Raw genomic sequence first — 12,225 nt, forward strand, 5'->3', positions numbered from 1 at the left:
AAAAAAAAAAAAAAAAGAAGTAAGAGAAAATGACACATTATACACAGAAGAACAACTATCCGATTAAGAATTGATATCTCATCAGAAATCATAAAGGCCAGAAGAGAGTAAAACAGCATTTTTTAGGGTTAAATTTTTAAAAAACAAATAAACCCTTCCAACCTAGAATTCTACATTCAGTGACAATAGTCTTCAGCCAGTCGCAGTGGCTTACTCCTATAATCCCAGCACTTTGGGAGGCCAAGACAGGTGGATCACTTGAGTCCAGAGTTTGAGACCAGCCCAGGCAACATGGCAAGATCCTGTTTCTACAAAAAATACAAAAATTAGCCAGTTGTGGTGGTGCACACCTGTAGTCCCAGCTACTTGGGAGGCTGAGGCAGGAGGACCACTTGAACCTGGGAGGCAGAGGTCGCAGTGAGCCAAGATTGTGCCACTGCACTCCAGCCTGGGTGACAGAGTGAGACCCTGTCTCAAAAAAAAAAAAAAAAAAAAAAAAAATAAAGGAGAAAAAAAAAGGGTCAAAAAAAAAAAAAAAAAAAATTAAAGGAGAAATAATGTGTTCAAAATAAAAGAAAACAGCAAATTTGTCACTAACAGATTTGCTCTATAAGAGATGCTAAGGAAGTTTCCCAAACTGAAGGGAAAAAGATACCAAATGGGAACTCAGATCCTCAGAAAGGAAAGAAGAATATTAGAAATATAAAACATCTGGATAAATACAAAAACTGTACTTTTTTCCTCTTAATTTCTTTATAATATATATAATGTAGATTGACAGTTTAAAACAAAAATTATATCACTGCCTCTTATGGATTATAACACTTATAGATGTCATACACATAAAATCAAAAAGAAATCTAAATCTCATAAGGAATGAAGGGGTGTATGAAGTTACACGACTGCAAATTTTGTCTATTTTGTGTAAAATGTTAACTATAAGTACACTTCAAAAGTTAAGAATACATAGACATATAATCCTTAGAGCTACCATGAGGAAAAATATCATTGAATTATAGATAAGAGTCAATATGTAATTTTAAATGGAATTCTAAATTTATCCCACAAAAGGCAAGAAAGGAGGAATCTCAGCGGGTCGGGAAACAGTAGGGACAAATAGAAAATGAATAATAAAATAGTTGGTGTAAACCCACAATATTAATAATAACATTAAGATTAAAAGGACTAAACACTCCATTTAAAAGGCAGAGTTGTTCTGAATGAATGAAAATACAAGTAAGACCCAACTATAAATTGTTTATAAAAATATATACTTTCAATATAAAGACAAAGAGAAGCTGAAAGTAAATGGACAGTAAAAAAAAATTTGGCGTGCAAACAATAATATTAAGAAAGTTTGAGGAGCTATGTTTTTTGTTGTTGTTGTTGTTTATTTTATTTATTTATTTATGAGACAGGGTCGCACTCTGTTGCTCAGGCTGGAGTACAATGATGCAGTCACAGCTCACTGCAGCCTCAACCTCCTGGATTCAATCGATCCCCTCACCTCAGCCTCTCAAGTATTTGGGACTACAGGTGTGCATCACTGCACCCAGCTAATTTTTGTATATTTTGTAGAGATGGGGTTTTGCCATGTTGCCCTGGTTTTGCCATGTTGCGCAGGCTGTTCCCAAAATCCTGTGCTCAAGCAATCCACCCACCTCAGCCTTATAAGTTAGCAAAAGAAGAGCAATTAAACCCAAATTAAGTAAAAATTAAATCAAATTAAGTACAAAGAATGAAATAATAAAGAGCAGAAGTCAATAAAATCCAAAATGGACAAACATTAAAGAAAAATCAATTAAGTGAAAACTGGTTTTCAAAAGATATCAGTAAAATTAAAAATCTCCAGCTAAGTTGATCAAAAAACAAAGAGAAAAGCCACAAATTGTCAAAATCAGAAATAAAAAATGATAACATTAGTACAGATCCTGCAGATATCAAAAGGGTGAAAGGGTTTATTATTAATAATTTTATAGCAATGTATTTGACAATTTAGATAAAATGGATAAATCCATTGTAAGACATAAATTACCAAACTGATGCAAGAAGAAATAAAAATTTAAATATCCTCATATCAATTTAAATAACTAAATTTGTAAATAAGAACTTTTCCATTAGAAAAGTTAAGGCTCAGATGGTTTCTCTGGTGTATTCTATCAAGGGTTTGAAGAAGAAATACCAATTCTACATGAACTTTTCAAAAAAAGGAGGAGGAGGAAACACTTCTTAACTCATTTTAGGAGGTCAGTATTACCCTGACATCAAAATAAGACAGAGATCACAAGAACGTAGACACAAAAATAAATTTTGGAAAATAAGATCAAGCATATATCTAAAAGGATAATACATTGTCACCAAGTGGATTTAATCCAGGAATGCTAGATTGTAATTCACCACATTAATAGGATAAACAAGGAAAACATGATCATTTCAATAGATATAGAAGGAGCACATGAAAAAATCTGACACTCACTAATAATAAAATCTCTTTCAAAGTAGGAATAGAGGTATAGAGATAAATAGGAATAGAGGTATAGAGATAAATAGGAATAGAGGAATAGAGATAAATAGGAACAGAGGAATAGAGATAAATAGGAACAGAGGAGTAGACGTAAAATACAGGTAAATAGAGGTAAACTTCCTCAACTTGATAAATAACATTTATAAAAACAAACATCATACTTAATGGTAAGAGACTGAGTAATTTCCCCTGAATAATTTCAAGAACAGTGCAAAGATGTCCATCTCACCACCACTATTTAACATAGCGTTAGAAGGTCTAGCCAGGGCCAAAAGGCCAGAAAAGAAAATAAAAGGCATATAGATTGAAAAGGGAGAAATAAAACTCTATTTGCAAATGACATGATTGTCTCTTAAAAATTCTAATAAATCTTTTTTTTATTCTAGAAGTAATAAATGAGTTCAACAAGATTGTAGGGTATGTTTATTTCCTGCATTAGTCCATTCTCACACTGCTATAAAGAAATTCCTGAGACTGAGTAATTTATAAAGAAAAGAGTTTTAATTGGCTCATGGTTCTGCAGGCTGTATGGGAAATATGATGCTGGCATCTGCTTGGCTTCTGGGGAGGACTCAGGAAACTTACAATCATGGCGAAAGGCAAAGGGGGTGCCAGCACTTCACATGACCAGAACAGGAGGAAGAGAGAGAAAGTCGGGAGGTGCTACACACTTCTAAACAACCAAGTCTCACAACAACTTACTATCATGATGGCAACACCAAGGGGGATGGTGCTAAACTATTCATGAAAAGTCAGCCCCTGATCCAAACACCTCCCACCAGGCCCCACCTGCAGCATTGGGGATTACATTTCAACATGAGACTTGGGCAGGCAAATACATCCAAACCATATCAACAAACATAGGCAAATCAAACACAATTTAATATACTAGCAATGAATACATGGACACCAAATATAAAATATAACATATAATCAAGAAAATGAAATATTTAGGTGTAAATATTACTAAAGATGTTCATCACTTACGTGTTGAAAACATCAAAATGCTAACGAAAGAAATCAAAGAAAAATCTAAGTAAATGGTTGACATATGATAGTCATGGATAGGAAGACTCAAAATAGCAATAATGTCAAATTTCCCTAAATTGGTATACAGGTGTAGCACAATTCCAATCAGAATCTCAGCAAGATTTTTATAGATGTAGATAAGCATATTCTAAATGTATATGAAAAAAGCAAAGGCAGTTGAATAAGTAAAATAGTTTGGGGAAAATAATTTGGAAAAAATCATATTACCTGATTTTAAGACTGATTAGATAGCATCAGTAATCAAGTAAGCAGGAGGAATAGATACAAAGATCAATGAAACAGAATACAGAACCCCGAAATAGGTTCTAGATATTCTAGGTATGAGTCCCGCACAAGTAGGGCCAACTCATTTTTGACAAAGGTGCAAAAGCAGTTCAATGGAGAAGGGATAGCCTTTTTAAGAAGCAGTACTAAAGCAAATAGATATTCTTGGACAAATACGAAAAAAGGAAAAGAAAGGAACCTCAACTCAAAATCATGCCTTTTACAAAATTAATTAAAATGGACCATAGATTTAAATGTAAACCATAAAACTATAAAACTTTCAGAAGATAACATGAGGACAAATCCTCAGGACCTATGGTTTGGTGAAGAGTTCTTAAACCAAAAGCAAAAAAAAAAAAAGACAGAAAAAACTTTTAAGTGATAAATTGGACTTTATCAACACTAAAAACTTTTGCTCTGTAAAAGACCCTCTTAAGAGGAAGAAAAGACAAGTTATAGACTGGGAGAAAATATCTCTAAACAGCAAATCTGAAAAAGGACTCATATCTAGAATATATAAAGAATTCTTAAAACTGAAGAGTAAAATAATCAAACAACAATTTAAATAGAAAAGTGGTAAAAGACACATGAAGAGAAATTTTAATGAAGAGTATATAAAAATAAAAGATAAGCACATGAAAAGATGTTAAACATCACTAGCCAATAAACAAATGCAAATAAGGCCACAATGAGATATCACCACATATCTATCAAATCAAGTAAAATTTCAAAATAGCCACAACACCAAATCATGGCCAGGATGTGGAGAAACTGGATTTCTTATACATTGCTGGTGGTAATGTAAAATGATTCAGTCACTTTGGAAAACAGCTTGAAAGTTTCTTTTAAAATTACCATACCTCACAGCAATTGCACTTCTAGGTATTTATCCCAGAGAAATGAAAACTTATGTCAACATTAAAACCTATACATAATTGTGCTTAGCCACTTCACTTTTATTATCCCAAACTGGAAACAACCAAAATGTTCTTCAACAGGTGAATGGTTAAGTAAACAGCGGAACGTGTATACTACAGAAAACTGCTCAGCAATAAAAAGGAATGAACTATTGATACATGCAATAGTTTGAATTGATTTCAAAGTCATTATGTTAAATGAGAAAAAAAAAGCCAAGTTCAAAAGGTGACATACTGTATGATTCCATTTATATAACACTCTTGAAATGACAAAATTATAGTGTTGGAAAATAGGTTAGTGGTTGTCAGAGGTTAGGATGGTTGGAGAGAGGGGGATGGGTGTGACTATAAAGAGGTAGCACAAGAAAGATTTTTACAGTGATGAAATAATTCTGCATATTGATTGTGAGGTGCTTACAAATACACCTATGTGATAAAATGACATAGAACTATACACACACATTGTACCAGTGTCAAATTCCTAGTTTTAATATTATACTATAACCATCTAAAATGTAACCACTGGGGGAAACTGAGTGAAGGGGCACATAGATCCTCTTTGTGCTACCTTTGTAACTTCCTGTGAACTTGTAATTATTTCCAAATAAAAGGTTGAATTAAAAATCAGTTGCATTTCTATATACAAGTAATGAACAATTGGGAAATAAAAGTTTAAAAACTTCGTTTATAAATAGTACTTAAAAATAGTTAGAAATGAATTTAAAGAAAGATGTTCTAGACCTATAGCCTTAAAACTACAACATATTATTAAGGGAAATTAAAGAAAACCTAAATAAATGGAGAGGCATACCATGTTCATGGATTTGAAGATGCAATATTGTTAAAATGCTTTTTTCTAAAAACTGACCTGTGGACTCAATACGATCCTCATCAAAATCATAACAGACTGTTTTGGAGAAACTGATAAGTTGATTCTAAAATAATATGAAAAAGCAAAGAGTCAAAATTGCCAAAATAATTTTAAAATCAAAACAAGTTTGAAATACTTGCATTACCTGATTTCAGGATTTCTATAAAACCACAATAATCAAATTGTATGGCATTGGCATGGTTATAGATCAGTAAAACAGAGTAAAGAGTGCAGGAGTAGACTTGCATTTATATACTCAATTAATTTTTTTTACAAAAGTGCCAAGATAATTGAATGAGGAATGTATAGTCTTTGTATAAAATGGTACTAGATATCTTTATGGGGGGGAATTAAGTTTTAAACCTTACTTCACATCATATGCAAAATGATCAAAATAGATCATAGACCTAAACATAAGAGCTAAAATGATAAGAATTTCTGGAAGAAAACAGGAGAAAATCTTTGTGATATTGTGTTGGCAAAGATTACCTAAACATGACACACAAAGATTATCTAAACTTGACACAAACAGCATTAATCATAAAAGAAAAATATAATAAAATGGATTTCATAAAATTAAAACTTCTGTTCACTTAAGGACACATTTAAGAAAATAAAAAGACAAGCCACAGACTAGAAGAAAATATCTGTAAAATATATATCTAGTGAAAGACTTTTATATAGAATAATAAGAAAGCAAACAATACAGATTTTAAAAATAGACAGAATATTTGAACAGACACTTCCCACAGAAAATATATGGGCAGCCAATATGAACACGACTAGTCAACAAGGAAATACAAATCAAAACTACAATGCAATACCCAATATACCCATTGGAATGGTTTGTGTTTTTTTTTTTTTAACTGTCATCACAAGGAGTTAGTGAAGACGCAGAAAAACCAGACTCTCAGACACTGCCAGTAGAAATGTGAGACAGTACGGCCTCTTTGGAAAAGTGTTTGGCAGCGTTCTTAAAGTAAAACATACACCCATTACACAGCCCAGAAATTCCACTCCTAGGTACTTATCCAAGAGAATGAAAACATAGACTTGTATGTGAATGTTCACAGCAGCATTATTCACAACCACATATTCGTAACAGCTAAAATCTGGAGGCCGGGTGTGGTGGCTCAAGCCTGTAATCCCAGCACTTTGGGAGGCTGAAGGGGGTGGATCACTTGAGCTCAAGAGTTCGAGACTATCCTGGCCAACATGGTAAAACCCCATCTCTACTAAAAATACAAAAATTAGCTGGACATGGTGGTGGGCACCAGTGATCCTAGCTACTAGGGAGGCTGAGACAGGAGAATTGCTTGAACCCCAGAGGTGGAGGTTGCAGTGAGCCAAGATCATGCCATTGTGCTTCAACCTGGGCAACAAGAGCAAAACTCTGTCTCAAAAAAAAAAAAAAAATCTGGATGCAACCCAAATGTCCCTCAGTTGGTGAGCAGACAAATTGTAGTTATCCTACGAATTACATTAGAACAGTTTTTCAGATTTTTTGATGGGCCAGGATTCAAGGCAAAAGCAAAATGGAATTGATTTAAATAAATAAAATAAAATATTTCATCTTCTCTTCCCCTCTCACAATCCCTTCAGATCACTTTCTGACACACAAAGGAATGACAAAAATGCAAGCCAACATTGAATCATAAATTACTAGACACCAGCAGCTGTGCTAGGTGCTGGGACACCAGGAGGGATCACACCTGGTTTCTGCCCTTGAAAAGCTCACAATATAAACAGGGATAGAGGTGGGTGCACAGTGAATGCTCATACAAACCAGACAGCAGCGCGGCAAAGCACAAGACAATGCTTCACTCAGCAGGGGTATAGTCAGTACTGACACGGTTAGGAGTTTGAAGACTGTGGCCTCACAGAGGAGATGACAATGAGTAGAACCGTGAAATATGAGACTGTTTTATTTTGTTTGTTTTTTGAGAGATGGGGTTTCACTCTGTCACCCAGGCTGTTGCAGGAGTGCAGTGGCACAATCATAACTCACTGTAGCCTGAAACTCCTGGCCTACGTGATCCTCCCACCTTAGCCTCCCTAGTAGCTAGGACTCCAGGTGCACAGCCACACCTGGCTACGTTTTTTATTTTTTGTAGAAATGGGATCTCGCTGTATTGCTCAGGCTGGTCTCAAACTCCTGGGCTCAAGCAGTCCTTCCACCTTGGCCTCTCAAAGTGCTGGGATTGCAGGAATGAGTCACTGTGCCCAGCCAGGATGAGACAAATTAAATAAGCAGAGAAGGTGGAGAGATGTGGCAGAGGAAATGGCAGAGGGAACATCCCAACAGTGCCCCCTGTGACGTTTCGGGGAGTCAAGGGTATTTTGGTGGGGCAGGTGCTTAGGAGCAAACTAAAGGGTAAAGAAGCAATGCAGAGTATTTGGTCCCTGGTTTAGCTGTTTGCTGTCTGATGGTCTCTGTGTCTGAGCATCAGCGTCCAAGCCCTGCTTATGCCCACTGGGCCAGCCTCTCAGGAGAGCAGCAGGGTACCCTGTACCTAATTCAGAGCCAGCAGCCGGGTGATAACTCAGCATAAAGAAACATCTTTTGAACCACATCACTGGTGACATTGGATCCATCCTGTCAAGTCCAGAAGGCTGCAAAATTTCCCCAATGTATTCACTTGGGTTCCAGTTAAATGGACAATAATGATCCTTTAGGAGTGGGTGTTGAGGTGTCAACATATCCAGCACCTTACGCTTTATAAAACACTTCCTCACCTGTGACCAGACAAGTCTACCCATGCGCCCATGCGTTAGGGAGGCAGAGAAAATGTACCCCATTTGATAGATGAGGAAATAGGCTGGAGTTGCCAACTAGGTCCAAGGTCGATGTCCCCTGTCACAGCGGCTGAAGGACATAAAGAGTGTGAAGGTCAGGGGCGAGAGAAGGAATGATGTATTGACCAGGTCCCCATCCAGCTTTTTGGGATATGAGTCTTTCAGCAGAATGTCAAGAAGTCTAATTTTCTGTGGACTCCAGAAAAGTTGATTTTGATCAGATCAACAAGCCACCACAGAGTGTTAAAAGCATACCCTCTGGCTTTTTCTGCTAATGACTATGAAATTCACATTCAGTGATGAACCTCTTCTCAGGATGGAATGCTTTTATAGTAATGTTAATTAATAACTCTCTTCTTCTCCTATCCCTCTTTGTGATGTTGAATCATAGGGCATAGATGCTGGCAGGGCTTTAGAGGCACTAGTAATGTGGTTTTTAAATCTTTTTCATTGACTGATCAGCATCTTTCATCTCCTTGGTTCATAACCTGTGACGTAGACAACAGCCTGGATCATTATGCCCATCTTTTTTTTTTTTTTTTGAGACAGAGTCTTGCTCTGTCACCCAGGCTGGAGTGCAGTGGCCGGATCTCAGCTCACTGCAAGCTCCACCTCCCAGGTTCACGCCATTCTCCTGCCTCAGCCTCCTGAGTAGCTAGGACTACAGGCGCCCGCCACCTCGCCCGGCTAGTTTTTCATATTGTTTAGTAGAGACGGGGTTTCACCGTGTTAGCCAGGATGGTTTCGATCTCCTGACCTCGTGATCCACCCGTCTCGGCCTCCCAAAGTGCTGGGATTACAGGCTTGAGCCACCGCGCCCGGCCATGCCCATCTTATACGTGAGATAACCAAGGAAAAAAGCGGCTAAGCCACTTCCCCAAGTCATAGAACTAGGTCTAGAACATGTCTTATGACTACCAAACAATGCTCAATCTACTACATCAAACTTCCTTTCTCATCCACCCTGCAGATTAGATGCAAATTACAACCTCCCTGAGCTCCACCAAGGAGGAAACCAGCCCAGAGAGGAGTAGAGGTCTGGCTTTGATGGCAGTGTGGGAGAGCCCCTTGACTCTTACCCTCCCTCCAGAGAGAGAAACAGTTTTGCCTTCAAACCATCATGAGGATTGTTGCCTGCCAGCTCTGTCTCAAATATGACTCCAAGTCAATATCAAAAGGAAGGTGCCAGTGTCCACCTACCCATTCCCCGGCAGCTGGCCACATTGTGCCATCCTAGCCACAGCTGAGCCTGCTCCAGGCCATTCTCCTGAAACACATAATAGCATCCTCCCCCCAGCCCAGCTTCCACTGACAGGCAGGCTCTGAAGCCAGCAGGCTGCTGCCTGAAGCAGCTCCCAGCAGGAGCTCCATGGAGGCCGGCAAGGTTACAGGTGCTTTTCATCCAGCCTCACAGGAGAGCACCAACTTCCTGCTGCTAGAAATTTGTCTGCAAATTTTTGTCTTCATTCAAATCGATGGATAGAAGCCGGAGACACTGGGGTGATATGATAACTTGATTAAGCCCCAGAACAGATGACACGGTAGCTCAAAGGCCATATGCTCTCCTCCTTAACCTCTCCCAGGGAGACCGCAGGCTTTGCTGGTAATTGGCCCATTGTCCTTCCACTGCGATTCCTGCCCAAGCCGGGAGTCGCCTGGCTAGGGGCTCCTTTCTGGGGCAGCCGTAAATACTCTCAGACCCGTCAGGCCTAGGGAACTGTGAAAAATACCTGTGCGATGGAACATACCAGAGTCACATTCTGAGAAGCGGAAAATGACCCTTACTGAAAACAATGACCTGAGATATTCTCCCATCCTCAAGCACAGCTATAAATTGCGACACATCCAGGGATGAAAGCCCAAGACTGTTGAAAGGTGTTCAAACTTTTAGAATATTCTGTTCTTTTGGAAGAAAATCCCCCTGACCTTTCATTTTTGTCCAGGTTGGTGTCTCCGGTTGGATTACACATTATCGAGAGTGTTTTTGATCAACCACTTCCAGATACTCTGGCGTTCACTGGTGTGAGCCCATCTTGGGTGAGCTAATGTGGATACCTGTGTATGTCATTACCTCTGGAAAAGAGATAGGTGGGTTCCAAGCCGGAAAGAAGAGTGCTAAATAGAAGATATAAGCAGAGGGCCCAGTGGCTCAGGCCTGTAATCCCAGCACATGGAGACTGGCCTGGCCAATATGCCAAAACCCCATCTCTACAAAAAAAAAAAAAAAAAAAATGGCTGGGCGCGGTGGCTCACGCCTGTAATCCCAACACTTTGGGAGGCCGAGGCGGGCGGATCACGAGGTCAAGAAATCGAGACCATCCTGGCTAACACGGTGAAACCCCATCTCTACTAAAAATACAAAAAAAAAAAAAAAATTAGTCAGGCGTGGTGGCGGCGCCTGTAGTCCCAGCTACTCCAGAGGCTGAGGCAGGAGAATGGTGTGAACCCGGGAGGCGGAGCTTGCAGTGAGCCGAGATTGCACCACTACACTCCATCTAGCCTGGGCAACAGAGCCAGACTCCCTCTCAAAAAAAAAAAAAAAAAAAAAAAAAAGCCGGGTGTGGTGGCGGGCGCCTGTAATCCCAGCTACTTGGGAGACTGAGGCAGGAGAATCGCTTGAACCTGGGAGAAGCAGGCTTAGGGAGGAGTAGGTTTCAGTGAGCCGAGACTGCACCACTGCACTCCAGCCTGGGTGACAAAGCCAGACTCCATCAAAAAGAAAAAAAAGATATAAGTAGATATTTGCTGTGATGATAGTTTTCCATTCTGTTTTAAAATCTTCTGTCAGCTTTTGTTCAGTGACTTAAGACATTTTAGAGCTGAGAGGGAGCTGAACACGAATCCCCTCAACCCATTTTTTTTGTAGGAATATATGAGAGGAATAAAATTCACTACTGTCTGTTCAAAGTTTGAGTTGGATCCTTGCTGGGGAATGTGAGAAACAAAGCTGTTAGTGACGCTTTGAAAATAAGCAAGGTATACTATTAAAGGTTAAACAAATGCTATTTTAAATTTTCATTATGATTTATTGCTCAAGTCTCCCTATAAGAAAGAGGGCTACAGTATGCCAACATCACCCCTTTCTGTCTTTGTCATGGGAATGGAATGTCTTTTGAACTGCTAAAGTAGATAATTCCATGCCTGGAAGAAAAACGAAGGGGGGGGAGGGGGAGTGTAGAAGGAAAAAAGATCCTCTCATTTCCTAATAATTGCAAAGGCCAGGAATGTGCCACAGCGGCATTCAGGAAAATTCGGCGATGCGTGCCACAGTTGGGTGCGCGCCCTGTCCCTCCAGTGCCAGGTGGGGGACTGGGAAGCCGCCTCTGCCATCTGCCAAGGACCCACGCGGCCCGAGCGATTTACCCATTCCCTGCAATGGCGAGATTTCTTTCTAAAAAAAAAATGTTTGTTGTTTCACAGTTGGCCTCTTGGCCCCGAAGGGCAGCGCGCGCCCCGCGTGCAGTGTCCCGGCCCTCGCGGCGCTTGGAGCCTCCAAACCCGGGCCGCGCGGCTGCAAAGGCCTCTCCAAAGGGGGCGTTCCGCTCTGCCCCCTGCGACTCCGGCCATTGTCCCCACTCGCCCCGCAAGGGAACTGAGGAGGGAGCTTTTTAAACAGTTCTCCGGGAACAAAGGGAGCCCAGGCGCCGGGCTTCATTACGGGCTCATCGGCCACACCAGCGGGCCCGCCTCTCGCCACAGCCTCGGCCACAACCAGCACCAGCCCGTGGCTCAAGGCCGCCGCCGCCCGCTGGCTGGTTCCTCCCAGCCCTTCCCCTCCCGCCCCTCCGTCCCATCCCCTCCAG

Source organism: Rhinopithecus bieti, unplaced genomic scaffold (genome assembly GCF_001698545.2).
Source record: "Rhinopithecus bieti isolate Rb0 unplaced genomic scaffold, ASM169854v2 scaffold_5626, whole genome shotgun sequence".
Lineage (NCBI taxonomy): Eukaryota > Metazoa > Chordata > Mammalia > Primates > Cercopithecidae > Rhinopithecus > Rhinopithecus bieti.